Here is a 26,088-nt window from a genome sequence, read left to right as displayed (position 1 = left end):
TTTTTTATTTATTTTTTGACTACAGTTAGTGGTATATCCAGAGAGGCAATTGCAGATTAGGAAGTGAAGTGGAGACTAAATAGTCGAGTTTTTAGTCGTTTCTTGAAAACAGCGAGTGACTCTGCTGTTCTGATGCAGTTAGGGAGTTCATTCCAGCAACTGGGCAGATTAAACGTGAGCGTTCGCGAAAGTGATTTCTTCCCTCTTTGGCTTTGTAGGCAAACATCAGAGCTTTGAATTTGATGCGAGCAGCAACTGGCAGCCAGTGCAAACGGACTAGCAGCGGAGTGACATGTGCTCTTTTAGGTTCATTGAAGACCACTCATGCTGCTGCGCTCTGGAGCAGCTGAAGAGGCTTGATAGAGTTAGCTGGGAGCCCGGCTAGTAGAGAGTTGCAGTAATCCAGTTTTTAGTATTTGTTTTTCCCCTTATGGATGTCAAAACTTTTCTAAATATTGTCTTACACACTCAAAAGAAAAAAAAAGAAACTCATAAAGGTATTTAATCTGTTGAGGATGAGTAAATAGAGACAAAATGTAAATTTTTGGGTGAACTATCCCTCTATTATGCATTAAAAAAGGTCACATTTTGGCTTTAGGGGTCTCCAACAACGGGTTGATATGCATGCAAGGTCAAAAAACACTTTCATTGTCTTATAGTATGCATTTACTTTTACCTAATTGTTCCAACGTCTCCCATATTATTCGTTCAGCGACTCATTTGTTTCCAAACCCCTCCTTAGTGCAAAGCTAATCTGCACTGATTGGTTAGATGACCCTGTCTGTTGTGATTGGTCGACTGTATTCAGCACCAGACAGAGAAAAATGCCCACCATGGCTTATAAACATTAAGTAGTCAGAGTGCAGAGTATATGGGCGAGTCCAATGCATGAGAGCATTAAAATACTGCAGTTAAACATCAGCATATTGCTTAACCACAACCTCGAGTAATAACAACGACACACATTCAGTATTAATCCACACAGTGGCAAAAGCTGAACTATTTTGAAACTTCATCACAAAACGTACGTAGGAACAGCTGACAGCTCACAAACACATTTAAATCTGTAAACAAAGCAGCACGTACCTTGTTTTCGATGTGGCTTAAAACGCGATATGTGAATATAAAGAGTTAACCAGATACAGTAGAAGCTGCGTGGAGTGATTACAAGTAACGTAACAATTGAATACATAATTTGCAAGCTAGAGAAAACAAGGAATCAATTATTTTAATCGCACTTAATTACACTTGTGAAATAGAGGAGGAAACTGATCCATGAACTGTGTACTGATAAAGTTCCTGTCAAGCTCTGACAAAGTCCCATACATCAATAATCTTTTCTGATCCTTAATTTAACAAATGGCAGATGAATCCCCCTGCAGGGTAGGTTATTGCATTAATCAACGGAACATTCACTCATTAAAGAGCCCATATTATAGATGAAATAGGGTCATATTTTGGTTGTAAGGGTCTCCAACAACAGTTTAATATGCATGCAAGGTCAAAAAACACTTTCATGGTCTTATAATCTGCATTTATTTTTACCTAATTATCCCAGCGACTCCCGTATGAATCGTCCAGTGATTCATTTGTTCCCAAACCCCTCCTTAGCGCGAAGCTAATCTGCGCTGATTGGACCAATGACAGTCTGTTGCGATTGGTCGACTGCCTTCAGTCAGAGAGTGAAATGCACAACAGCTAATCAGCAATATAAAAGTAATCACAGTTCATACACGCTCGATAGTGTAGGCGTGGATTTTAGTAAATACAGACTATGGACTTGAAAATACAGACGATTAACTATTTTATTGAGCAAAAACTCCAAAAACAGTTGAGGAGATCTCCTAGCTTCTCACTCTGCTCTTTTCACAGACACACACACACATATTGCACACACACACACACGCACTTAACCCTGCTCCGGACGACAACACACGCGCACACACACACACACACACACACACACATTCAAACACACACCTCCGGACGACAGCGCACGCGCACACGCACACACACACACAACTCCTCGTCCACGGAGCTCCGTTAACAAAGCAGCACGCGTCACGTTTTTAACGTGACTTTGCACACGATAAGAGAATATAGCCAGTTAACCTGATACACGCGGTTACAAGTAACAAATCACAACTAAATACATTTGCAAGCTAGAGTCAACGAGGCAACTTTAATCGCACGTACTTACACTTGAGAAATGGAGGAAGAAAAATCCATCCTGACGTCCATCAGTTACTCTTTACTGATCCTTCCTTTAACAAACGCCGATGAAGTATTCTTTGTAGCATGTAGTTTCCAGAAGTTTCCAGTAGTTTCCAACTGTTTGGCTATAATGCTGAGGTTTCATCTTTGGGTAGAGACTCAATATATCCATCTGCAGTGTGACTTCAATCGACCGGCATGTTTGTGTGTGTGTGTGTGTGTGTGTGTGTGTGTGTGTGTGTCTGGGTTTCTGCGTCAGAGGGCGGGGCCTCAGGTTTGAAATCTCCCGGGTTTGCGCGTGCACGTGAATAACTTGGTTTCGTTCGTACGTCATGGCGAAACACCTAATGAATCGGTATCAAGGCGACTCGTTTGAAGCACTATAAGTCGACTCTCTTATAGATGAATCAACCGTTTTAAACACTGTACACTAACAGATTTAAGCCTTAGCTGGATACTTCACTTCACTTAGAGCTGTGTTACACACTACATGGAGGGGAATTTTCAAAAACCCATAATATGGGCTCTTTAATGTTCACTCATCTTCAGTCATGATTAGTCCCACACACACGCTCACTTTTTTAGCTTTAGCTAGATGTTTTTATTCACTTAGTGGTGTGTTGCACACTGCATGGAAGTTAATTAAAAAAAAAAACACACATTATAGATGCTCTTTATTTTTACATTTTATACTTATTACAAATCACCTTGCAAATAATTCTTAGCTATGATGTGAAAGATCCAGGTCATGCCTATATTCATACTAAATGTATTGAAATGGTGGCTGATTAATTGAACTAAATATGTTTTAATATATATACTGTACTACTGGCTACATACAACAGTATAATAACTATAAATATAGCAAACAAAAAGGTAAAATGCTAACTATTTTTGTTTTGACCACAAAACTTTTTTTTTTCCAGCTCATTCTTATAGACAAACAAAAACATGTATCATCACTGCCACACTCATATAACAATTCATCAACTGAAAAGTGTTAATGATGAAGTAACTTTCACCAGAAACACTTTTGCCATATTTGGCTCACACTCTTTCTGTTATAACTGAATTAGTCTGCATATTAACGGCTCAAGCCTCCACCAGAAGCTCTTAAAATTACGTTTTGTAATTAGCAACAGAGGCTTGAGATGCAGAAAAAAAAGTCCTACATACAAGAGCACTTTAAAAACAAAAGCCTTGCAAAATGTCTTGAAATAAAGCATCTTAATAGTGTCTTGAGGAGCAGTAACTGTAGTGTTTTCAGACTAAATGACTCCAGGTTGTTGAATTATTAGAAAAATAATGCACAACCAAGGTGGGTGTGCAACCACAACACTGGAGTCAGTTATTCCTTCATTAAACAGTTTTCTGTTTTGAAATGAGTAAAAAAAAAACAATATCTGATCTTTATTTACTGAGCACAAGCTGAATGATTTTTCTCTTCTTGTGCTTGGGGTGGTAATATTACTGTATACAACTATAGGAAACACAGGAGCTAAACATTTCCTTTGCATTCAGTATGTGGGTAAATCCAGTGACAGAGCCCCAATATGATCTCTTTACAAAAGACACACTTAAAGTGAAAGAAGCAGCTGTATAATTTAATATACTCTTTATAAACTTGCTATTACAATTATGATCATTTTTATATATGTATAATTTATTTTTTATTATTTATGATGCCACAGACCCCAAAATGTGATCATTCTCTTGTAAGGGACCACCATCATTGTATGAAGAACTTGTATGAAAAGCCATTATGTAAAACCGAGGAATCTAAAAGGTAATTGTCAGTGCTTGTTTCAGTTTATTCATGATCATTTGCATTTGTATAATATTATTAGCATAAGTACTATTTATTATATGCATATTAATATCTGTTTTAATAAAAACAAATTTAGTCCACTTGTCAGGTTTTGAAGACATATACATCACCTTATGGGGCATAAAAATAGGATGTGTGTTTTGGATATAACTCAGTTTTACTCAGACCACATGTCATTATTATTGTTCTTTTATTCGTTTGCTGAAAAATAGAACTGAATTTAGAAATAAGTAAACAAATATTTGCGCTTAACAAACAAAATTAAATATGTAGGCTAATGAACATCTTCAGTGGTGTGCGTACAACACCGTTTCCTTATCCACGAAAGTAAAAGAGTAAAGTAAAGAGAAAGTACTGCAAATAGGTTAAATGGAGGAGGCTCCTTCTTTATCCTCGAGCTGTAGATGCTCTGTTTAACTGTTTTCTTGCTAGTGATGCATTTAGTCTTCCACTCATAAAGACCACCATGTAAATAGCAAATATACCATGGCACGATTCAACTGACTGTTAAAGCGAATGGGAGAGGAGACTGAGCCCGGGCACAGAGCTTATTTCCTGTTCTTAAAAAAGCAAAAGTGGATTCGAACAAGCCCTTAGACTTTGCACCTAGATCGTTAAAATAGAACCCTCTGTTTTCTCTGTAAGATTTTTCTTCAAATCAGTGTAAAAAGTTAACAAAAAAGAGGTTTGTATCCCTTTATTTGCACATCTAAAATGCAGATCTTTTCTTGTGCTGTTTCAGGATGTTCTTAGCTTTATCTGTCACTTTAAAACTGTAATCCCTTAAAATTTCCAAAATAACCTAAAACCAAAAGCCAGTGTAAACTACTGTAATTAATAATAATTAATAATAATTAATTAATAATAATTTTACTGTATATGATCTCACTCTGCGTGTACTCAGCAGAAAACAAAAGTTCCAAAAGCAACGGTGTCACAGAGAGGTCAATAAATGCCTCACAGGCCAAGATGATACTTGACATCTGGCAATCATTTGTGTTTCCTTTTCCTGCCATGGGTTGCATTTTGCTAATGTCAAGAGCAAGTGGGAGACACATGGAGGGAGAATAGTCCTCTCTGATTGTATATCACTTGCAAGCTCAGATGCCCTTCTGCCGCTTCCCTCCCAAAGGAACGAGCAGCTCCCAAAATACCCTCCTGCATCTTTAATGAGAAACTGGAAAGGTATCTTATAGTCACATTGTTGACTCAGTCTATGCACTTTGTGATAACCTTGATTTATTTAACCCGAAAACACTCAGAGGAGTCTAGGGATTTTACAGGCAGACACAGACACAATGGATGGTTAGATGTGAATGACACAAAGATAAACCGTAGTAAATGTATTAATAGTAGTAAACGGGGGTATCAAACAGATGGCGAAGGTTTGATTGACAGACAGATGGTACAGCAGATGCAAATACGCTCTATTTACCTAAAATAAAATCTCTGCATTATATATTTTGTTTGTTTTATTTTAATATTTTTCCCCAGTGGTTTAACACTGTAAACAAGACCCTAGGATGAAGTCATTGCGTCATTTTTGTGTCACTTATGATATTTCGGTGCGGAAATTACTCAGCCATTATATACTCAAAAATAGTAATGTGGTGCATTTAAACTTGATAGTCATTCATTCAAGAGAAGAGCATCTGTGTAAGTGAAACAAGATATCTTATTTAAAAAGTTCTGCTTGATGCAGTTTACAGTACATCCTCTATTATGTACTGTAGATGGTTGAGTTACTGAATGCTCTATTTTAAAACCGATGTTATTGAGATCAAATTCTGCGACAATTTTCAAACTGATGCAGAATTACAGCTTATCTACTATTACCAGTGAATCTTTATTAGAATTTTTCTAATAAAAAAACCTTTTTATTTATTTTGTTTTCATGTTTAATACAAAAAGTGCCCAAATTTCATTGGTTTGTATTCTGAGTATAACAAGGTTAAGGTACAAAAATGTTATATTTTAATTATCACATCAAATTTCTGTAGCTTGAACTTGTTTAATCCATTTGCTGTTCTACAAAGTTTCACTGGTATTAGTAGATGATTAACAAACTATGAACAACTGATCTGCAAGTGCGAGTTAATATATTAGTTAAGTGTTAGTTATTAGCTTATGTATGTTATTGTGACATTATTCTAAAGTTGCAACTATTCCTCATTTACTAACAGTTAATAAATGAAGAATAGTTGCAACTTTAGAATAATGGCCCAATAACATGTATAAACTACAGTATAAACTGATACTTAACAAGTATTTAGTAAGTATTTATGATCTCTTACTAATTTATTAGGTATAGTTATAAATCATTAAAACACAGTTAACAAGTTATTTATAACAATTGTTAACTAACAGCTTGTAAGTTTTCTCTTGGCTATCTATAGGGCACAGTTATAAATAATTAACAAACTATTCAATTTTATTTAACAAGTCATTTATAACCCATTAACTAACAGTTTATTAATGATCTATTAACTCGTTATAATGGACAGTTATTCTAAAGTGTTACCGAATATGTCTGTGAAACTGCCAAAAGTAAGCAAAAAAACACATATGAAGAGACAAATGCACTGGTTGACTATATACCTGGTCATCATATATTATATTATTTGTATACATTACTTCAGACAAGCTATACAATTTGTGAATGAAGTGTAAAGTGTGGCTGTAAAATGTGTTGTATGCACTGCAAATGGCAAAGGTGCATCGCAAGTCACTTCTGAAGATTGTGAGTTACCATGGATCTGTTGCTAAAGCACTGTAAACAAATACCTGTCCTCATCCCGTAATACCAACCCAGGCTCATTCTGATTCTGTACCCCTATATACATTTCTTGAGAGAGCAAAATATGTCCCAGGTGCAACGTTTTTTTGTTTTTGCGACTCCACCAGAAGCCACTGTATACACTTTTTTATATCTCGAATTTCTCTTGCGAGTGTTATTCACACCTGCTGTTTTCACGTAAATCCACCAGAGCCTGCTGTTGACTGACTGACTTACTGACTGACCAACCGACTGATCGCCCCACCCTTCCCTAAACCCAACCAATAGTATTTTAAAAAGCACCGATTTATCCGCCCACCCCCCTTTTTAATCCCAACCGCGCTGTTTTCAAAAGAAATACAGAAAAAGAAAAGCCCTCGCATGATTTTTACCACGTTTTCAGATTTTACCACATTCTTAGCCTGTTATTTGCTTGTTCATCTTATTTTTTGTTTTCGTCTTACCTGCTTTCTGAAACTATTCTTTACTAGACTCAAACCTCGTTGTCGGCTCCGCAGCTCTCATGACATAAATCTTGATCTTCAGAAATGAATATAGGGCTACATTGTCAGAATGAGTCTATGTTGCAACATACGCAGCCCAGCTGACTATTGGCAGCTGATTTATTTCAAAAAGGTGCAGTACTTGCAGTTGGCCCTGTTTGAGTTTGGATCATCTTCTGACCTTAAATGAACAACTCCAGTGTACATTTGAAAGCCTATTGAGATAATCTCTTCAAGCAAGCCTTGGTACACATTTTTGGTCTGTTTTTTGGTGATCGCTGCATTCACACCTGCCCACATGAACAACTCAAACATAAAAAAAAAAATACTCTAATGCGATTCAATCCACATAAAGTGCAGGTGTGAAAGCAGCCTTGATTTATGAATATGGACAGATCATTCGCAGACTTATTGAAAAGAACCAAAATATTTGGTGTGCTGTGAATGGATGGATTGGTAGATGGACAGATCCAGCAGTGAATCTCATTTGTTATTGTCTTTATCACTACACACAAAAGCGCAACTCAAGGGTGGAAGGGCACCGAAGTCCATCCATCAAGCATCTAACAAGGACTGATGGATCTCTCCAGTCAAAGTTGTGACATTTTCCCGAATCAGCAGCTGCGGTGAACACAGCTCTCGTACAGCCCGTCTGCTGTCCCATTCAGCAGATGCTGATCCTCTTGATTCAAGTGTTTCCTGGAGAGCACAGCGATTTTGACTTGATCAGTAAATGTGCAGTAAAATCTGTAATTTTTATATATATATTTGGACCTCTATTATAAAAGCACAGCACTGTCCAGCAGTGTTTATCGGCTGTTTTCAACACACAGAAGGCTGCTGACCCAAATACATGAAGGAAAACACCCATGCATAACTTAAGGTGCTACATCTAATAAAAGCCTCTTTTTCAGGCCAATAAAGTATTAACTAGGGTGCTGGAAGGAGACGGGGTGACATGACGGAGGCTGTTCTGCAAACCTATGCATTCTTTCAGAAAAGGACGGGTGCTTTTTTCATGGGGATTGAGTTAGCAGAATGATATTTGGGTGTTTTTTTTATCTGACTCAGTGGAGCATTTGGACTATCTGTGGTATTCAGACTGTGCCTGGATCTTTCCTTACAAAATCCGAGCAGTCGCATTTTAAGCCTGATATATATTACTTTTAGAGCCTTCATTATATTTAGACTAAATCCAATGCTGATACACTTCATCAAAATGATCAATTGGCTGCTTTTATTCTAGACAGATGTTAATGACGGGATATGTTCATTTATCTTCATAAGACATCTTATGTGAACAAGTGTTTCCAAAAATATCAAATCACTTTTTTCATGCAAGTCAATTGCAATTTTTTTTTGTTTTATTACTTTGTATGATTTCCTTCATTCTGTCATGATAACCAGCGATCGCTCTCCGGAGATCGCTGATCCCCACTATAACCATGGACTACACTTCCACCTTTCTCTGGACTACATGTGCATACATGCACTTCTCCCAGACACTCACGCCTGCTCACTCATCTAGACTGATTACACTCGCATCACCTGAGGACTTTCAGAGACTGATTAGACACCCTTCATAAGCCACTCATTCACCCATCCAGTTTGCCGAGTCTTGTTCGCTTCTTGTCTGTTTCTCCGTGTCTCGATCCTAACCTTGTATATCCCTGTTATCCTGTTTAGCCGCCAGCCTTACGACCTATTGCCTGTACCTTGATTACGACTCTGAATTTGCCCACATACCTGTTAATAACTGATTTGACCAGTGCTTGCTTGACATTGAATAAAACCTGCATATTGGATCTTACCTCCAGTTGTGTGTCACCCCCGGCGTTACACATTCATTCATTCATGCATTTTTTTTTTGTCTGCTTAGTTCCTTTATCAATCTGGGATCGCCATAGCCGAATGAACCGCCAACTTCTCCAGCACATGTTTTTATGCAGCAGATGCTCTTCTAGCTGCAACCCATCCCTGGGAAACATCCATACACACCCACTCACACATATACACTAAGGACAATTTAGTCTACCCAATTCACCTGTACCGCATTACTTTGGACTTGTGGGGTGAATTGAAGCACCTGGAGGAAACCCACGTGAACATGGGGAGAACATACAGTACAAACTCCACACAGAAATGGCAACTGACCCAGCCGAGGCTCGAAACAGTGACCTTCTTGCTGTGAGTCAACAGCACTATCTATTGCGCAACTGCATCACCCTGTGTGATTTCATTCATTCATTCATTCATTCATTCATTCATTCATTCATTTTCTTGTCAGCTTAGTCCATTTATTCATCTGGGGTCGCCACAGCGGAAAGAACCGCTAACTTATCCAGCAAGTTTTTACGCCGCCCTTCCAGCCGCAACCCATCTTAGGGAAACATACACATTCACACACACACTCATACACTACAGACAATTTAGCCTACCCAATTCACCTGTACCGCATGTCTTTGGACTGTTGGGGAAACTGGAGCACCCGGAGGAAACCCATGCGAACGCAGGTGCAAAACTCCACACAGAAACGCCAACTGAGCCGAGGCTCTGTATGATTTCATATTCAATTTAATTCATGTTTATCTATATTGCGCTTTTCACAATATAGATTGTGTCAAAGCAACTTAACATAGTCCTATTAACGTCCAGATTTTAGAGTTGAAGTTCAATTTAGTTCAGTTAAGTGTGGTTTAAATTTCACTGCTGAGAGTTCAAACACTGTAGAGCAAATCCACTGAAGTGCAGCTCCACAAGTCCCGTTCAAAGCAAAAAAAAACCTTCACCAATTGTTGAGTTGAAAGGAAAAAATGCGAGACAAACGAGCTCTGTTGGGCACGACCATTAATCTTCTGGCCAAACTTCCTGTGTGGAGCTGCAGTCTAGGCGAGGCTGGAGAAGCTGGACGTCCATTCCTCTGTGACCACCACAGCATCAGCTCAGGATATGGCCTGGTCCATGATTATGGACACCTAGACATCATCTCTTCACAGATCTTAGGGTGCTTTCACACCTGTGTATCGATTCAGTTGTTCCGAAACAGAGATTACAACTGTTACATTGTTACTCTTTGCTCTTGAAGCAGTTCGCTTTCACATGGCAAAGTTTCTAATCGGACCAAAAGAGCTAAAACAAGTCACGTGCGAGTAAACTCTCCTCACATTGGTCAGAGTGTCAGGGTTTATTTTGCAGTGTCCCGCTAAACTGTTAGGAGAGGTGGTGGTTTGGTGGTGATTGACAGGGTGCGCGCGCGATGTGTCTGAGGAGAGATGCGGTGGGGAGGGGTGAGAAGGGTGCGCAACGTAGCATATTTGAGGACCAGGAGGGAGACGCGAGATTACCGGGAGATCATCACTCGTTTGCGGGCATCCGGAGATTCGCGAAACTTCCCGCCCTACTCATAATTCTCTCTTCATATAGCCGTATGCCTATTACATATCCATAAAACACTGTGACATAACCGCGCTCGGATCGGATCGCTTTCTCAATGTAATCAAACCGCTCCAGGGTTCGTTTCAATCGAGCCAAGACCACCTCATTCAAGCGATCTCGGAGCGATTACTTTGGCACGGAACAGAGCGCGATTGCCCTGTTCACATATGCCAAATGAACCGCGCTAACTGGGCAATCGAGACACGTTCTGAAACAAAAGTGTAGGTGTGAAAGCACCCTTAGATCACATAAATGGCGATGCATACTGTAGTCTCTACTGGCCCCGGAATTGTATCCCCAGGTGGAAATAGAGAATAAAGAAAATGATTAGCGTAGCTGCTGTTCATAGTATATTTAAGCGAGATGAAAATATGGAGGGTTATAAACTAACATAACAGTTATATAAACAGACAAACATGTAAAGCATATGAAAGTTTTCTAACACAATGGTGTGTTAAGGTGGAGTGTGTCTTACAGGTGGTTGTCAAGCCAGCTCACTTGCGTGGAGCACATTCATGCATCGTAGCGTTATGCGTGACCCATACCAGTCTTTAATCTAGTTTTGAACTGCAAGAGTGTGTCTGAGCCTCAGACATCATCAGGAAGGCCATTCCAGAGATTAGGAACCATAAATGAGACGGCTCGACCTCCTTTACTCTACTTTGCTATTCTAGATACTACCAGAAGCCCAGAGTTTTGAGATCCAGTTGAGGGCCAGTTGGCATTTCTGTGTGGAGTTTCTCCCTGTGTTTGCGTGGTTTCAGTCCAGGTGTTCTGGTGTCCCCCACAGTGCAAAGACATGAGCTATAAGTGAATTGAATAAAATAAATTAGCTGTAGTGTATGTGTGTATGTGTGAATGAGTGTGTATGAGTGTTTCACAATACTCGCTTGTGGCTGGCAGGGCATCTGCGGCGGAAAACATATGCTGGAATAGTTGGCGGTTCATTCCTCTGTGTCGACCTCTGAAATATTTGGTTAGTAATGTGGATTGCTAAGAACTTAATTTGAACGACTTCAAAGGCGATGTTCATAGTGTTTTGATTTATTTGAACAATGAGATTACACATTTTCAAATTAGTTGTATCTGTTCCAAATATTGTCCTATCCTAACAAACCATCATTGGAAAGTGGTTTTGTTGTTGTTTTGTAGACATATTTATTTGTTTGTTATTTTCATCGAATAAGAATAGGCTTCCAATTCCCACTGTTTATTTTTGCTGTAATGTCAAGAAGTGCTTAACTTTTGCTGTATGAATAAATTCATTAAATCAGGTAAAAAAACGAAGCTCAATTATAAGCCATGAGAGCATCAATTATAATAACCTGATGAATTTTCACTGATGAAAAGCGGATTTCAAGCATCTAAACAATAATTGTAAGTGTATTACAGCTTTAAATGTGATTGTTCTATACAGTTGATCTGAGCAAAAGAAAAATAGCATATTTTCAACATTGTTTAGAAAAGATACCCAGGAAAAATGTCATCTAATAGTTTAGATGTCAAGTGACATTTTCTGAACAAAAATTATTCAATGAAAAAATTCTCTTTAAGGATTCTTTAAGGATCACAGCTCTAAAATAGAAATTACTTTACATTTTAAAAGAGTATTTTATTCTTTCATTCATTCATTTTCCCTTTTTATAATGAGGTCAACTCAGCAGAATGAACTGCCAACTTATCCAGCATATGTTTCCAGCGGATGCCCTTCCAGCGACAATCCATCACTGGGAAACACCCATACACTCTCATTCTCACACATACACTACGGACAACTTAGTTTATTCAATTCACCTGCAGCACATGTCTTTGGACTGTGGGGAAAACCAAAGTACCCAGAGAAAACTCACGCGAACATGGGGAGAACATGCACTCCTCACAGAAATGCCAACTGACCCAGCCAGGACTCAAACCAGCGACCTTCTTGCAGTGAGGTGATAGTGCTAATCACTGAGCCACCATGTTACCTTGTTTGTTTATGATTAATAATATTAACAATCCTAAAGTTTAACTCTATACATATGACATAAATGGCTATTTTTTTTATTTCATGTGGTCGGATTCTAAAAATCTAAACTACAAAAATACATAATGTGGAATCATTTGGGTTATTTTAACGCTCAGATTTCCATCTTCTCCTCTCATTTTGAGTGCCTGCTTGCTTCTCATTTTTAATTCACACCCTTTCTCATATCAGCTGGATGGATCTGAAATATATCATGCTTCATCTTTTGTGTGACTTTCAGTCAGTTTGAAATGCAACAATCCGCTGACATTTGTAGGTTGTTGTTAATGACTCTGTGTGGATTTCAGTGGCGCTTCTCATGAGAGACATTTCTGCATGTCTAATGAGCGCCAGTAAACAAATAAACATATGGGCTGAATAATGAGGACATCAGTGTTTATAACACCAAGCAGTCCAGCCTCTCTAGCACATTCATGGCTATTTAACATTGTTAATGCTATACAGTACATCATGCTGTCTTAATCGGATCTGTTTTGGCCTTTTTAACTCATCCATTTGATCATGTTAATCAGGAGTAGCAGTTATTTCTGATTATGTGGAGTAGTGTAGATATTATTTAAAAAGTATGTTGGTAACACTTTAGTTTAGGTCACAAATAACGGTATTAACAAACAATAAACTAACACTAATAAACTACTAACGGCTGCTTAATAATAGTTTGTAAGGTAGAAGTCGGGTTTAGGCTTTGGGTAGGATTATGAAAGCAGAATAAGAATAAACTTTATAACTACTAATGAACAGTTAATCACTCAATAATAGAGAGGTAACAAGCCAGTAGTTAACAGCGTGAATTGTGACCTAAACTAAAGGGCTAGGGTCAATTCTATTAATTTCTTTAATAAATGGCGTTCTTTGCTTTCTGACAGTATGATTCTTCAAAAATGAAATTAATATGAGGATTGGTTGCACAAAATTTCAGTTTTGCTTATTTATATGTGGAAAACCACTCACCAAGTGTGATTTATACAAAAATATTTCCTTTAATTAGCTTGGAGGTATTAAACTCATTAAAAGTGACAATATGTATAGAATATCACAAAAGGTTCAAATATTTTTCTAGAAATATCATATAGGAATACTGGTGTAAAATGGTCACACTTCACAATAATGTTAGCCAATGTATTTCCTAACATTATCTAATAATAAACAACACTTTAGCATTTAGCATCACTATAGCATTTATTTACTAATGCATTATACAAACACTAAATCATGCTTGTTAACAGTTAATGCACTGTGAGTTAACATTGAACAGCACTTTATTTCCATTTACCAATGTTAAGAAAGATGAGTAAATACTTTAATCGATGTATTTTTGTTCATGATAGTAAAAACATTATCTAACATTGTCTAATATTGTAAAGTATTACATAATACACTCTCCGGCCATTTTATTAGGTACACCTGTCCAACTGCTCATTAACGCAAATTTCGAACCAGCCAATCACATGGCAGCAACTCAATGCAATTAAGCATTTAGACAGCATCAAGAAGATCTACTGTAGTTTGAACCAAGCATCCGTTTGGGGAAGAAAGGTGATTTAAGGTACTTTGAACATGGCATGGTTGTTGGTGCCAGACAGGCTGCTCTGGTCCATCCCTTTATGATCACAGTGTACCCATCTTCTGATAGCTACTTCCAGCAGGATAATGTGCCATGTCATAAAGCGCAAGTAATCACAGAATAGTTTCTCAAATGGCCTCCACTGTCAGCAGACTTAATCCAATAGAGCACCCTCGAGATGTGGTAGTAGAGGAGATTAGCATCATGGATGTGCAGCTGACAAATGTGTGATGCTATCATGTCAATATGGACCAAAATCTCTGAAGAATATTTCCAGTGCCTTGGTGAATCTATGCCACAAAGGATTAAGGCAGTTCTAAAGGCAAAAAGGGGCTCAAACCAGTACCAGTAAGGTGTACCTAATAAAGTGGCCAGTGAGCGTATGCATCAATTTCCACAAAAAAATAAAGATAAGCAATAAAGTTTTCAACCTTGATAATAATAAGATCTAAATAAAAACAGCCTTGTTGAGCTTTAGAGTCTTCGTAACGCTGTAGTTTAACAATTCAAACCATTTACTACTGCCTTATTACCTCCTTAATAATAAGATATTAGCTGTTTATTAGAACTTGCAAAGTAATAATTTTAAATATAGAATGTATTTACATTAATAACATTAATATTACTCATAAAGTATTATTTTACATCTCTAATCATACCTAAACCCAACTACAAACTATTTAATAATTACCAACTATTAATTACTAACAGTATTAATATTAACATTACTTATAAATTATTATTTTACCGCCCTAATCATACCTAAAACCAACTACAAACTAACTATTAATTACTTACTATTATTAAGCAGTTAATTAGTAGTTTATTAAGCAAAAAGTCTTTGTTAATGATTTGTTAATTTATTTTGAGTAGCACGAATTGTACATGAAAATAAAGTGTGTCCGAGTCTTCATTCAAAAACATAGAAAAGTTGTAGTTTTACAAAAGAAGCAGTAGCCTAGAGAAATCAAAATGTTGAACACTAAAAACAAACCATTATTATCAAGTGCACTTTGACCTCATTTTTAAAGGAGTAAACACTCGGCCATTCTGCAGACCAGACCATTTAAAGCACAAAAGTGGATCCTGATAGAAGCAAACAGCTTTAAAGACGCAAAGGCTTCTCTATCGCTTCTCTGCAGCAGTTTCATTGACCTTATTCTTCACGTACGAGCGGGCACAGCTATTGGAATCTTTTTTGACAAGAGATTTCTGGTCTCACACACTTCCATTGATTTCTAGACGTTAAAACAGCTCGTTATGCTGCTTGATGTTCCAAACTGATATTATATTATTATGTCATTCTACTTTGTATGTGTCATGAACACACTTGTTTGTAGAGCAAGTAGTTTGACTGTTTTCTGTGGATTATTATTCTTAATTTCTTCCATAGGCAGCTGATTTGGAAGTTTTAAAACAATTGCAAAAGCGAGCACACTTCTACATTGTAAAGTAAGGTTGATAAGACTGCATCTTTTTGTCACATTTAACTTGAACTTAGCAAGCTCTCTTAGAGCAGCTTATACTTCTATTGTACTTCTGCCTGTTGAATGAGCATTGCTAATGGCACCTAAAGTACTGGATGAGTTAATTAAGTCAGTAAAATAAATAAGTAACACTTTACTTGAAGAGTGTGTTTATGAGACTGACATTACACCTTTATGTGTGCTTCTGACAACTGTATTGAGATAAATACAATAATCACATTTTCACTGAGTTTGTTAATAAAAAAAAGCTCTTTAAAAGTATCAATACGCTGTCAAACTATTTTAAACAGTGTCCGTACTATTTAATGATATTTCATAAGATTTCAATAACAAATTCAATTTGTACTACTGTAGTTGAGGTCAAGAGAAGTATTAATAAGACTTATAAAAGTATAATGGCCTTGTGACAGTCTTGTCTATAACAGATTCATGACAAGTTACGTTGTCGTGATAGGGTCAAATTGTCATGATCACGACAAAAACAGGATGATATATTTGGTTATGTCAAGTTGTCGTAAAGACATCTCAAACCTTACGATGTCATGTCATGATTACAATTGTTGCTTATCAATTAACAAATTGTGTCTTTTTAACACCCCTTGAAGTAAAGTGTTACCAATAAATGTATTCAAATGTGTCCCCATTGCTTACACAGGATATAACTGTGGTCAAAATCTGCAAAAGAGTTAATAAGAGATGAAGATTAAAGAAAATAATGAATGTAGCTGCTGTTCATAGTTTATTTATACGAGATGAAAAAATGGAGTGTTATAAACAAAAATAGCAGTTATATAAACAGACAAACATGTAAAGCATATGAAAGTTTTCTAACACAATGGTGTGTTAAGGTGGAGTGTGTCCTACAGGTGGTTGTCAAGCCAGCTCACTTGCGTGAAGCATATTCATGCATCATACTGTTATGCGTGACCCATACCAGTCTTTAATCTAGTTTTGAACTGCAAGAGTGTGTCTGAGCCTCAGACATCATCAGGAAGGCCATTCCAGAGATTAGGAACCATAAATGAGACGGCTCGACCTCCTTTACTCGACTTTGCTATTCTAAATACTACCAGAAGCCCCGAGTTTTGAGATCCAGTTGAGGGCCAGTTGACATTTCTGTGTTGAGTTTGCATGTTCTCCGAGTGTTTGCGTGGTTTCAGTCCAGGTGTTATTGTGTCCCCCACAGTGCAAAGACATGAGCAATAAGTGAATTGAATAAACTAAATTGGCTGTTGTGTATGTGTGAATGAGTGTTTATGAGTATTTCACAATACTCGCTTGTGGCTGGCAGGGCATCTGCGGCATAAAACATATGCTGGAATAGCTGGCGGTTCATTCCTCTGTGTCGACCTCTGAAATATTTGGTTAGTAATGTGGATTGCTAAGAACTTAATTTGAACGACTTCAAAGGGGATGTTCATAGTGTTTTGATTTATTTGAACAATGAGATTACACATATTTAATTAGTTGTATCTGTTCCAAATATTGTCCTATCCTAACAAACCATCATTGGAAAGTGGTTTTGTTGTTGTTTTGTAAGCATATTTATTTGTTTGTTATTTTCATAGAATATCAATAGGCTTCCAATTCCCACTGTTTATTTGTTCTTTAATATCAAGAAGTGCTTGACTTTTGCCATTTTAATACATTTATTAAATCAGGTAGAAAACGAAGCTCAATTATAAGCCATGAGAGCATCAGTTATAATAACCTGATGAATTTTCACTGATAAAAAGCGGATTTGAAGTTTCATAAACAAATTTCTGGAGAAGCAGATTCTAATACATCATTCATTGACAATCATGCTATTTTACAATCAGCGTAAGACCAAACCCGTGGTACCTTCATTATCTCACAACTTTAGCATCCTTCCAACTCCCCAACACCTCACCTTTTAGACACTATCTACCTAGGTGGACCTGTTCTGGAGTCGGGCTACACACTTCACTCAGACCCCAAAGTCTTTCACTTTCCCGACAAAGGAAATAGCACTAATTGGGGTGTCATTTCCGAGCTCAGAGCCCTGTCCCTGGACAGCAGGCCAAATGTGCTTTATTCGTCAAGCATTTGTAATTGTGAACTTGTTAATATTAGGAAAATAATAGGGATTACATTTTTTAAATTTAGTTCTGCATTGAATAAACTATAACACATATATAACACATATTATACAATGCTACAATTACTTACTACAGATCTACTAGCTGAGTTCATACATTTACAAACAACCCATGGTCTTCAGAAAAACCCTTCAGATGCTGCCATGTAATTAGTTTTCTCAAAATATACTGTTCACATACATTCTAGTGTAGTGTACACATAAATATCAAAGTTTATTTTGTACTTTACATCATGTGTACAGCAGGTTGGCACCACACAACACAAGTGAAGACTGTAAAGTGTATTATAAACTGTGATTTTGCCTATACTGGGTGTGATAGATCATTCAAACAAACCTTTAACAGTAAACTGTTGGCTAATTCTTATAATGTAGTGTACTCACACAATGAACAAATGATTTACAATGATCACTTTGTCATATCCAGTGTACACAACCTCAGACAGTTGTGACGTTTTAAACATTTATTCGGTACACCTTGTAAATAGTGTACCACACTGGTCCGTTTTTGCCTAATTCATTATGGCACTGTTTCAACAAGGTTTGGGTCCATATTAACCAACCTACATTACTACATCAAGCAGTTGCTTCAAATTTGATAGAAGCATACAGCTTTCATAGACACACACTAGCTTCTCTATCACTTCTCTCTGACCTTATTCTTCATGTACAAACAGGCGCAGCCATTGGAATATTTTTTGACAAGAGACTTCTGGTTTCATTCACCTCCATTGATTTCAAGACATTAAAAACAACTTGTTATGCTGCTTGATGTTGCAAACTGGTTTATTATTGTGTTATTCTACGTTGTGTGTATAGTCATGAACACACTTGTTTGTAGAACAAGTGGTTTGACCGTTTTCTGTGGTCTTCCATTGAATTGGAAGTTCTAAAGCTGACGCAAAAAACAAGTGCACTACCACATTGCAGAATAAGGTCAATAGGACTGGATTTTTTGTCACATTTAACGTGAACTGAGCTAACTCTCTCAGAGCAGCTCTGAGCAGTCCATATTAACCAACTAACATTAACGCATCAACACTATTCTGCCTAGGTCACTTCTAAGGGCGCTATAGAATGTACATTGGCTTTAGATGTGGTCACTGTCATTTGAGGCTATTTGAGCATTAGTGAACTCATTGTCATTTTCACAACACGGTCTCAATTGTAAAACTCGCTTTAGCCATACATTTGTATTTGTATCAAATGTTTGACACACACACGTAGCCTAGTGTACTGTACTGTGTACACACTGATTTAAAAACTGTGACAGTGAAAATAAAGTAACTATTGAAATGACAGAAAAACACAAACTGTGGAAAATACTACACAACACACTAAATGAAACACAAACGACTCCCGATTAGAATCAACATGCAAATCACCCAGCAGAGTATTGGTAACAGACTTTTATTGGTCAGTTTTGCAAATTGCATGACTTATATACCTGTTAAGTTTAATGCCAGTAATCTAGTGAGCTCTATAATGCAGTGATATTGCTCGCGCGCACGTGTGTGTATTGAAGAGCCACTGAGCTAACAGCTGACAGCCCGGAAACATACACACACACACACACACTGTTTTTCTAACGGCAGACATGTGAACCAGGAGAACTTTGTTTCTCTTGCGCTTGAACCACAGTTGACAGATTATGATGGCTTTTACACACACCTTTCAAAGTTGTGTTACAAAAACACTCCGTAATCCACTCAAAAGGCTATTGAAACCCATTTTCGGAGCGTAAATTACTAGTTGTAAATGATATAAACGGAAATTATAAGCATTCTACTGGAAAACGCTGGTCGCTATGGTGCCCTTCATGCAGCAGCCAAGAAAAAGGTCTATACATTTCTGGAGAGAGCAAAATAAGTCCCAGGAACTATGAATTTTTGCGTTCTGTTTTGCGATTCCGCTAAAGGCCACTGTGTCCACTTTTTTGAGATCTCAAATTTCTCTTGCAAGTGCCATTCGTACCTGCTGTTTGCACGTATCTCCAGAGGCCACTGTCAACTGACTGCATGACTGACTGACTGACTGACCAACCAATGGCCTCACCCTCACCCTCCCCCTTCCCTAAACCCACCCAAAAGTCTTTTAAAAAGCACCAATTGACCTGCCCACCCCCTTCCATAAATCCAACCGCAGTGTTTTCAAAAGCAATCCAGAAAAAAAGCCCTAATGGCAGCCTGATGTTCAATTGTTATATTGTTTATTTTATTTTTTTGGCTTTTGTTTTACTTGCTTTCTGGAACCGTTCTCGAGCCCTGTTGTCCCGGTCAACTTCACTCTGCGTCTCAAGTCCACTGACATACATGTCAAGCTACTGGACAAACTGGTTACAACAGAAAAGCCGTCCATATGGAGGTAAGCGGTTAGCCGGTAAGCGAGAACAGAAACGGCATCATATCGCTGATTTTAAAGATGAAATGTAGCCGTACGTGACTGTCGCTACATAATACACAATCTCCAGAAATGTATAAAGGGCCTATGTTCACATCAGCTATTGTAATGATTGGGTTGGGTTTAGGGAAGGAATTATTTCAGCGGTTTGCTAGCTATTCTCAGATTTCAGATTTTAATTTTTTTTAAATTTGCGTTTAAAGAAAATGTATTTATTATATAACTTTTAGGTCATGTATAAATCTCAATTTCCAAAAATGGTTACTTATGACTGGTTTTGAGGTCTACGGTCACGCACTGTATTTGGATTAAGAAGGAGTTAAACAGGTCACACATGTGTATGTAACCTATTGTTACGAAAGGTTACATTAAAACCCATTCTTTCCTCTGCAAATCACTGACTGATTAGCATTAACAGCTAAGCAAAATTTAAACTCATAACCTCTCAGACATACACCCGTAAATCTTCCTCCGAGCCACATCAGCTCATGCTCATAATATCAATGACTGAGCTCCTATAAACTGAAATCCCAGAATCGCCCCTGCAGGTCTGAATCAGATCCATGTGACAGGGATTATCCACCGTGGGCTGCGAGGGGCCGTTTTACATGGCTGTTTTTAAATCCGGTCCATCAGAGCAGATCACACTGCAGTCCGCTAATTACAAACTTGGATTTGATCCCAGCAAAACCATCTCTTTCCACAGTGGCAGATAACAATTGCTAATGAATGTGTGTGTTAATGTTTCCTCATTCAGGCTAGCAGAGATGGGGGTATTTGACAACACCAGAACAAACACCGAAAGTCCATCCTTTGCAAACACTGCGCTCGCTTAGCATGTGGGTGGTGGAAACCATACAAAAGTCTGGCTGCATGCGTTGTGAACAGAGCACGGGTGCTTGTGTTGCCATGACAAGAGCGATAGCACAAGGAGAAGATGGTGTAAAGGCAATTTGCAAGCAAACACTTGGGAGGAAGTTCTCCCAGTGGAGATGAGTCAGCATCTTACACAAAACAAAACAAACACTAAGATACCCAGGAAATTGAATAGAACCAAGCATGGGATCACTCCCACTTATCTGCTACTTCTGTCAAATTTTCAAAAGAGTAGGCCGCAAAATCTGTGGTGTACAAAATGAACAGCATGTATGTTTAGCAGGAACGGTTTGGCCCAAAAACCAACAAATGTTTTGCAAGAAAGAGGTGTTTATGTCTCTTTTAAAGATACGTGTATATGCACTTATTGTTAGTTGCTGGAATCTGTCTTGTTTTTTGACCTTGCTGTTGGAGTCAGATACATAAAGCTATGGCTCACCAAATCATCTCGACACTTACTTTCTTACTGGCACACTGGAAAGACACGCTCAGCACACTTATTAATCTCTTGCTGACCTTTGCCCTTTTCTGCTTAGAGTTTAAATTTTAAAACTGCTAATTAAATGCTAATTTAAACATTATTTAGTTAAATCTTATTTCACAAAGAACTGACAAAATACTGTATATAATAATGAAATTAATGTACATATAAATGGGTCAAGAAGATTTCAAGCAGCAATTTTTTCCCTACATTAGGATGTGGCCTAGCACATTTTGGTTGACAATCTCCTCTTTATTACACATTTTACCATGATTTACAGAATACACCCACTAAAATGTAATTGAATGTAAAAGTTAATACACACACACACACACACACAAATCATTTTATGACATTAGATGAGTTATCTTAGCTCCAAAATACTAATTCAATTCCATTAATCTTTGTTTCTATAGCTCTTTGCAAAAAAATCTCCAAAGCAGCTTAACATACAGTAGGAGTTCTAGTTTTCAGTGTTGAAGTTCAGTTTATTTCAGTTCAGTGTGGTTTAAATTTCACTGCTGAAATTCCAAACACTGTAGAGCAAATCCAATGATGTGCAGCTCCACAAGTCCCAACCAAGCAAGTCAGTGTCGACAGTGGCGAGGAACAAAACTTCACCAATTAACCAAAGTGAAGGAAAAAACCTTGAAAGAGAGAGAGACCAGGCTTAGTTAAGCACGACTATCTCTCCTCTGGTCAAACTCTTGTGCAGAGCTGCAGCTTAGGCACCGGAGTCTGGAGTGCATTAATTGAATATTTTAAAACTTAGCCATTATTCTTTAAACCACTAGGTTTAAGCCATTTCTATGATTACAATAAAATTCAGTTTAGCATAATCATTATCCTTTTATATATTTTATTAAGTATATGTTTTTACAAAAATGTATCTGTTAAAACATTGTGTATCTGTTGGAACATAATTCCACCAATATTTTGGCGTAACATTTTTTCAAAAGAGAACATACATATAACATACAAATAATATGCTTTCTGTGTGTGTGTGTGTGTGTGTGTGTGTGTTTGTGTGTGTGTGTGTGTGTGTGTGTGTGTGTGTGTGTGTGTGTGTGTGTGTGTGTGTTTTTCTTTTTTTTTCTTTCTTTTTTTCGGTGCAGAAACCAAAATAAATAACTTGCCTTTGATGCAAAAACCACATTGATAAAAAGTTTTCTTTTTTGATCATTTGTTGATTTTTTAAAGGAATAAACGGAATTTTAAATGAGAAAACAGTGGCCATGGTTTGTTTTTTCTACTGTGAGCTGAATGCTTGTAGTAAAGTAGGCGTTTCATTCAGAAAGATCGGGGAAAGTATTTGGGGAAAGTTATTACAACCGACTCCTGCTCACCATTTTTGTTTGCTGTCAAAACTGACAGTTGGAAAAGCGTGGTTAAATATGTTAGCCACGCCCATTTCCTAAGATATACGTTATCTGACAATTTAACTGGAAAAAAAGAAAAAAACAGGAGTCGTTTTCAGATTTCAATTAAAGATTACGAGAGCAAACATTGTTTTTCCTTAATGATGTGAGACACGGATGAATTGTTCACCACAAAACTAGCAATGTGAGCTAATAAAATCATATGATTTGTTTTGATTTCTTGGCTACTTTAAAGGTTGACCTCCTTATTTTTATTTAATTTTTTAAGTCATAGATTCTAGAGTTTCACACAGTTGTATCTAAGCCAAATATAGTTTTATCCCGGCAAATCATACAATAGTGGAAATATTATAATTGGTTTTTGGGGTCAATGGTCACAAATGTAAAACTCAATAAAAACTCAACACTTATTTATCCTTTGTAACAAGAATGCAATATAAATAATTTGATTATGTGAAACATTATCAAAGTTTAAAAAGACATTTCAGAAACCATATAACATGCTAATTTGCTGACAAAATTACTAAAGTAATAAAGTATTGACAAAAAACAAAAGTATTATTATCAGTGCTAAAAACTGTTGTGTTGCTTAATATTTCTATGAAAACTACTACATTTTGTGATTCACTGATCTCAGATAAACCGAAGATTCATTTAAAAATAGTCTTTAAACAGAAGAGTACACAAGTCAAGACTTTGTTGTTTTCAGATTATAAGTGCTCACTCAAAGTGCTCAGTATCCAACTCCCTGAGTCATCCCATTATAAACATTACATAACTGAATATAGTGATGTACTTCTGGCAAATAAATAGCATTTTCCACGTGCTTAAAAAAAAAGTCAAATCTGTTATTATTTGACAAAAACATAAGCGAAAACAAGCATACCGCGCACTAATGAGTGTACAGTAGTCTATAGTGTGTTTGCGGTAATGTGTGTGATGTCTGGTGTGGAGTGAGTCACTGCGCGGCGCTTAGTACAGACGTGTGTCAGAAACCCTGCTGCAGGGCTAAGTGATTAATTAGTCACAACAGGAGCTCGACGCTGACAGCTCTGCCACGCAGGTTACACCTCTTTGATCGTCATTCACTGTTGACAATTCATCTCTATGAACCGGAGGAAGTCAAGGGAGGAAATCAATGCAACCGCTTGTATATACATACCATCGCTTATTCGTTGACTGTCACATCACAGGAGGCAGATCGGCCCTGGTTGTGACACATGCCATACACACACACACATATCAAACAGCTCATTATCAGATCTATTTCTTCTTCCGTGCACTGTATGTACAGTGCCTGATGGAAATGAGTTTTATGACACATTTGTCATCTCGCTTTTGAATTCAAATATTCAATGGGACGCTACAGAATATAATGACGTATTTGTGCAAATCTGGTTAAATCTAATTTTACATTAGATTAGCTAAAAACCTTGCACTAGTCTAACAAAATAACTTTTTATGGTACAAAAATGAGCGCTGGAAATATAAAATGATATTTTAGATCTATTTTGGTAACGATTTAGTTTTAGCACCAATTCTCACTATTAACTAGTGGCTTATTACCTGCATATCATTAGGACATTGGCTGTTTATTAGCAGAGGTAGGTAGAGTATGCAAAATCTAGATTCAAGCAAAAGTACAAGTAATTGCATAATTTTTTACTCAAGTAAAAGTCAAAGTAACAATCTTAAAAGTTAATCGAGTAAAAGTATTTAATAAAAAGATGGCTCAAGTAAATCGTTACTAGTTACTTTTTTATTAAATATATATATATATATATATATATATATATATATATATATATATATATATATATATATATATATATATATATATATATATATATATTTAAACAATATCACACGAGTAGCATTGTGATATAGCTGTACTTTATATCGCCACTGGTGGGAGGCGTGCATAGTGGCCTCATGCCTAACTCCCCATTTACACTTGGCATCAGCATCAGCACTTCCCATTTACTTTAAATGGGTGAAGTCAAGCGTTGCCAAACTAAATTGTGGATTTCTCAATCAGATCGCTTTATGCAAATACCCTAGCTCAGACAGTAGCAGATTGTGGACTAATTTCATTGGTTGATGCTGCTATGACAACTGCGTCAGACCCAATTTCAAACACGCCCTCACTCAATTGTTGACGCTGAAGCCTCGTGTGAATGCAACCCAGGCTCATTTTAAATATGTAGTCCCATGGACATTTCTGGAGACCATAAAATACGTCCCGGGAATTATATATTTTTGCAGTTTTGGTTCTACTAAAGGCCGCTGTGTGCGCTTTTTCAAATTTCAATTTTCAATCGCGGGTTCTGTTCTCACGTAGACCCAACAGAGGCTGCTGTCGACTGACTGTCTGTCTGACTGACTTAATAATTGAATGGCCGACTGAACAATTGACTAACCCACCTTTCTCCTTCCCTAAACCTAACCAATTTTATCGATTGACCCGCCCACCCACTTATCTCCCTAAACCCAACCAACGATTTACGAAAGCCGTCCAGAAAAAGAAAATCCCTTGTCTGATTTTTACCACGTTTTCAGATTTTACCACATTTTTATCCTGTTATTCAATTTTTATTATTATTATTATTATTTTATATTTTTTTGGTTTTTGTATTACCTGATTTCTGGAACAGCTCTTCCCAGGATTCGAACCTGGTCATCGTCATCATGGTCAACTCCTTTTTGCGTCTAAAGTCCACCGACGTACACGATGAGCTAACTAGACAAACTGGTTGCATCAGGAAAGACCTCCACATGGATTTTACTTACCTGTTTTATAATGATTTGATCAGCTGTAGAAATACGCTGACTTTTTCTTTTTTAATATTTTGCAAACTGTAGTAAGTCTATTAATTTGGTTCACTCTATGTGGGAGGAGTAATACAGAAGGGTGAGAAGGCTGTTTGTGCGTTTGTGGTTTTTTTCAGAATATCACTTGGTTATAATTTAAGAACTGTTGTATAAATGTATCTTACTATT

At 37.2% G+C, this 26,088-nt stretch overlaps 1 protein-coding gene across 1 annotated transcript in view; it reads left to right on the top strand.

Moving 5' to 3' along the window:
- Window positions 1-26,088, top strand: part of shisa9a (shisa family member 9a) — a 77,329-nt gene that overhangs the window by 35,428 nt on the left and 15,813 nt on the right.

The sequence above is a fragment of the Danio rerio genome, chromosome 12 (assembly GCF_049306965.1).
Source record: "Danio rerio strain Tuebingen ecotype United States chromosome 12, GRCz12tu, whole genome shotgun sequence".
NCBI lineage: Eukaryota > Metazoa > Chordata > Actinopteri > Cypriniformes > Danionidae > Danio > Danio rerio.
The sequence above is the reverse complement of the archived record's forward strand: the minus strand, read 5'-3'. Positions and strand labels throughout refer to the sequence as shown.